This window comes from Pygoscelis adeliae, unplaced genomic scaffold, assembly GCF_000699105.1.
Source record: "Pygoscelis adeliae isolate BGI_AS28 unplaced genomic scaffold, ASM69910v1 Scaffold184, whole genome shotgun sequence".
Lineage (NCBI taxonomy): Eukaryota > Metazoa > Chordata > Aves > Sphenisciformes > Spheniscidae > Pygoscelis > Pygoscelis adeliae.
Genome location: NW_008824541.1, coordinates 177,146 through 182,611, shown reverse-complemented (window position 1 = coordinate 182,611; position 5,466 = coordinate 177,146). Strand labels below are relative to the sequence as shown.

The 5,466-nt window shown below is 54.5% G+C and overlaps 1 protein-coding gene across 1 annotated transcript in view; it reads left to right on the top strand.

The window, feature by feature from the left end:
• Nucleotides 1-5,466, top strand: part of SLC39A11 (solute carrier family 39, member 11) — a 96,311-nt gene that overhangs the window by 74,621 nt on the left and 16,224 nt on the right. The window lies entirely within an intron of this gene.

Here is a 5,466-nt window from a genome sequence, read left to right as displayed (position 1 = left end):
CGCTTTTCTTTTTTTGTTTGAATTTTACACCTGAGGCTCGTGGCACACCATGTTCTCTTTGCCCTTTGTTTACCAGACCCATGCTGTAATTTATGTGGTTTGGGGACACGCAGTGTGTTCAGTCTGCGAATAACCTGCCCGGCCCTTACGGCTCATGGGTGCAAGTCCCAGTATGTCTCAGCCACTTCGTTCCTGCCAGAGGATCTGCGGGGCCCCGGGGCTGGTTTTGGAGCCCTCCAGGTTGTCCGGCCCCTTCTCTGGCTGGGCACAAGCTGTGCTCATAAGGACCCTGCAAAGACACGAGGAAAACCTTCAGGCCTGATGCCCTGTCACATCCCTGGCTAATGGGGGACCCATCCTGACAGCACGGGCTGGCACCAGGTGCGCTGCCCCGGGCGCTTCGATTGCAGCAGATACCATCCAGATTTGTGGTGAGAAAAGCAGGATATACCAGCGCTAGACACTGCGTTTCTCTAACCTTTTGAAATAAAAAGGCTCTTCATAAAGTCTGCAGAGGCTCTAGAGGTGCTTGAACAAAAGGACTTTTTTTCATCAGCTGCTCAGCAGAAGCTAAGAAGCCAGAAGCAGCTGGTTCTTTCTCTGTATTTACAACAGCATTAATCATGTTAGATGAAAGGTGGAGTCTGTACCATGAAAATACCAATGCAAATTTAGTCAGCTGCAAAAGGAGACAAAATAACTTCATTGCCATCAATCTGTCTGTCACTGTCATTTGCGGGCAGCCCCAAAATCGCTCGGTGTAGCCGCTGTGCCGTGAAGCCATTTGGAAATATCCATGAGTAAAATTTTAGGTGGCTAATTTGTGTTATGTAGGCTTAAAAAACAGCAGTGGAATTATACTTGATGTGAGCTAATGTGAGAAATAGAGCTAAATATTTTGACACATCCAAAGGGGAAATTGCTCCTTGGCCAACCTCAGCTCTTAGGGGACACGACAGTCGTGATCCCCCTCATGTCCATTATTTTGAAATAGCATTTTAATGAAACAGCTGCGTGACTCGGTTTACCTCCTCCATTCTGCTGCTGCTTCCCCCTGGGGTGTGACTAACGGTATTAGCACCAGGCTGAGCTGGAGCTGGGATGAACTGCCTCTCAGGAAGGCTTATTCCTTCAAAAGTGTTTATGAAAGCTCCGACACGCTCAGAGCCGGAGCTAAAGATGCAGACACCTGGGGATGCTTGCAGTGGCTGGTAGATGTTTCCAGGGTTGGCTGTGACTTGCCCACGCTAACCAGAGGACCGTCCTCGCTGCCTTGTGCTCGCTGAATAAATGCTGGCTTGCCTGGGGAAGCGTTGCCTGATTGCAATGCTCCCAGAGGGGCGAAATCTCGGCAGGAGCCTGAATCCATTCCAGCTCGCTGTAGGGCCCTGGTGAAACATGGCCGTGCTGTAGCCTGAAAGACTGTTTTCAGATCCACGGGCTTTGCAAATAAGCAGCGTGTTTGCAGAGAGACAATTAGGAAGGAGAGCACCAGCCGCTCTGCCCACCGCAGCGGTGCCGCAGCAGTGACGTCTGGGCGTTGCAAGCAGCCAGGTGCTGCTCTGGCCTGGTTTGCTGTCGAGCGAGCTCTCCGGGTGAACCCCTGTGCGCTGGAGCATCTCAAGGGTGGATGTTGCAACAGGGTCGCTGCTCGTCTCGGCCGTCTGTCGCGGTCCCAAGTGCTTTGCTTTTTTCACGTAGCGCAACAATGCTCCCCACCTTTGTTTGGATGAAGGTTAACGCCCTGTTCCCGATACCTTGCAGGGATCCCGCGAGGCTTTTTGTAGGCTGAGGACTTTTCCCTGCGTTGGCAATTGGAAAGCTTCTCGGTGCTGCCCGCTGCCTGCCTGCCCGCGGCAGGAGGGGTGCTGTGGGGCTCCCGCCCTGGCCGTGCGCTTGGGGCTGTGCCGGTGCAGAGCTCAGCCCCAGCTGAGCATGGCGAGGGACCGTTTTGGGGTTTTAAAGCACAAGTGGGGCCGGGTGTGCTAGAGATGGGGCTGGTTGGGAGCCGCAGTGGCTGGTAAGCACCGGCACAGGCAGTGTAAGCAGAGCACTGCAAGCGCAGACCTGCAGCTGATGGTCCAAGTCAGGGGGACGCTTTGGGGTTTGGTTAAAAGCTTAAAAAAAAAAAAAGGATGATTAGGAAGCAGGGTTGGATTCTCACCTTTTAAAACACCCGATGCTTTGCATGTGCTGGCATCACCTCTGCCATTCCCTGATTCTCTGGGCTCCGGTAGGGTCCTGCCCCTTATCTCTGTGCTTGCAGGATCTGGCCCTCTGGGCTCCTCCATCCACCCCATCTCCCGGGAGCATCTCGGTGCTGCCTGCCAGGGCCCTGCCCGCACTCGTCCGCGTTTCTTTGCTGCCACCGGGTGTGCAGGCTCCGTTCCTGCGATCTCGCTCCTCCGCGGCTCCTCTCCGCCGGTGCCAGGGCTCGCCCTTGGATTACAGCCCCTCGCCTTGCGAGTTGTTTCATTTAGTGAAGGGAACCCACTTTATTTGGCCTGTCAGGGGATGCCAGTGAAACGCAGTCCTGTGCCCAAGGAAGGTGGGGTCTCAGCGGCAGAGCTGGCTCTTCACTTTTGCGCACAGGTGGGTACCAGTGGTCCTTCAGCTGGGCCAAGGTTAGCAGGGCAGCACACCTGAGCCTTTCTTGGAAAAGTAATGTGGGTTTTATGGCAGTTTAGACGCCCTGGCAGCTTAGGACGAGCTCACATCTGCTTTCAGGGCATGACATTTCATGGTGGGCTGAGCCGCTGCTCGTCCTCGGGCAGGAGCAGGCTGCTGCGGAGCATCCCTCCCTCCCTGCTGCGGGACCGTGGTTTGCCTGCCCCGTTTCTCCCATGTATGAAAACATCAGAAGGTCCCACGGGCTGGAAATAGCAGCTCAGGACAAAGCTGCTGCCGTGACAGAAGAGGAGCGAGACCCGGAGCGAGTGCGTGCCTGGGGCAGAGGAGCGATGCCCGTGCAGAGGAGCAGTGCCTGGCATGGGACGTGCAGCGAGCCCCGGGAGGGGAAGATCCCCTCCAGATGTGAGCAGGGAGGCATGAGCTGCTCCTGGCTGCCTTCCAGGCAGGAAGGTAAAGAGAAGGGCAGCCATGCCTTAAAAAAAGCTGTTTTACCTCCCCCTCCTTGCACGCTACAACGCGGGGGTAGGAAACCCGCTCCACCTTGTGTGGCTGATTTAACAGGAACCAGATGGGGCTGGAGCTGCTGAGATCAAGTCGGGCTGAATTTGCACGTCCCTCGGCTGCTCTGGGGATGCAGAGCGGGCCGGGCTGCAGGCAGAGCTGCAGGCAGGGCTGTCCAACGCTGGTGTGTGCTTTATCAGTGGCTTCCCTGGGGCCGGGTGTAGGAAGAGAGGAGCCGGGGCAGGTCCCTGCTGCTGGCCATGCTCTGCATGTCTCCATCCGCCGGGGCTGCGGGGCCATGGTGTGCGGCAGCATTAGCTCTAAGAAAGCAGCCTTTGTCAGGCACGAGGCTAAGTCTGGTCACAAGGGACAGTATGTGTCAGAAAATAAAATATAAAAAAAAGATAACTTCAACTGCAGCAGCGTTTTCAGGTCCTGGGTTATCGGTGAGGTCTAAGTTTGGCAGAGGGATCGTTTAATTTTAATTTCAGCCAGTGCTGTGAGCTGTCCCCAGCCTGGGGCCGGAGCTCCTGCCCACATGGGTGTGCCCGCAGCCTTTCAGCTTTGCCGTGGGATTCCCACGGCACCGGGCTAACTGTGCTGAGATGACGGGTGACTTCTGCCTTGTCTGAAAAAGCATTCATCTCCTTTGGCGTACGTTTGCTGTGCTTGTTTCACGAAATACCTCCCTGTGCAATGGTCTGAACAGCCGAGCCCGGTGCCCCATCCCCACATATCTGTTATATTCTGCATTTTTGTTGCTGGCTTGTCTCTATGCTGGCTGCTCTGGGCACCTTCCCCGTGCTCCCGACATGGATGGGGCAGAGCTGCTTCTCTACTACTTCCATCAAAAATAGGAGATGAAATAGGACAGTGTGGACCTGACTGTTACAGTGAATAAGTTGGCTGGTTGCAGGCAAGAAATATCTGCTGAAAAGACAGCAAAAGAAATATCGAACTGAAAAGACAGAATAAAACACAGATGGGTTTTTTCTGCACTCATCCTCCCCAAAAGCATATCGTGCATTTTTAGTTTTAAATCCACCCCTGTTACAGGGGCAGAAAGCTCATGTCCCTGCTGATGGCCAGGAAAGCAGAGGTGTCTGGGATGACCTGCAGGCTCTGGGCTCGCAGTCCGACACCAGCGGTTTCTGCGGAGCAAGAGCCGCCGCCGAGCCGTCCCCATCCCTGGTTGCTGCTCCTCTCCCGTCTGACACTAGGTGGTAACATCCATGTTCCTATCAGCCTGTTCTCGGCAGATTTGGGGCTGGTGCATGGTCTCGCACCGCTGTAGGGCAAGCCCTGGAGCTAACAAGACTCCCAAATGTGGCTTTTTTGCTGGCAAAATGCCTAGCAGAGGTCCGCTCTTGCAGATGTGAGAGAATGTTCAAATAAGTGGAAACCAATATCGAGTTAAATGCCGTAAATTACTTTAAGCAGATGATATATATAAAGGACGAAAAGTTTGAAAAATAAAGTGAAATATTTTGTTAAGCCATGGGTGGTCTGGGCACAAGTATACCACGGATGCAAATAATTTAGAGAGATTAAAAATGGTGCAGGCAAATTTTTAGCAAACCTCTGCCTTAGGATGAAGCCGAGTACATTTAGGGGTGGGGGACCGTGGGATGTCTGTTGCTGCCTCTGGCTTAAAGCAGAGGGAGTTGTGGGGGCTCTGTTCATGGTGATGATGGCAGCTTTCTCTGCGTGGCTGGGGAGTGATTCTCGGGGTTAACGTGGATCCCCTTTAGCAGCTGTAGCAGTCGAGAGGGTGAGCCGGCGGCAGGGGAACCCCTTGGCACTCGGGCAGGTAGCAGAGGCGTCTCCCCCGCTGTGGGTGTCACCCCTCCAGCACCCTCTTTTCCTGGGCACAGCACTGCCAGGGCAGGGACCCTCCTGGGCGAGGTGAACCTGTACCTGGCCAACTCTTCTCACTTAAACCCCAAGCTCCTCGGGGCAAGGACGGATTCCTTCTCCCCTTCAGCAGCACTGGGGCAACCAAATCCCACCGAAGCGTTTGTTGCGTCCTCTTCTGCAAGCTGCAGGTAATATTTTGTCCAGGGTCTGAGCCCTGCTCGCCGCGGATGCAAGGAAGGGGAAAAGTGCACCTTTTGTGGGTATAATGTTTAACTTGAGCTTGCCCTTCCCCAGCACAGCTCGACTTGCAAAGTGCTTTTGGTGCCAACGGACCATCGCGTCATGGCACCGGAGCTCCCACCAGCAGCCTACCTGCTCTGGCTATCTCCTGAATGAAAGCGCCTATTTAGGGCAGCTGGAGAGCGGGTGTGAGTGTGGAAGTGATGTAAACAGATTTGTATTTTTTTTCTCCCCCCC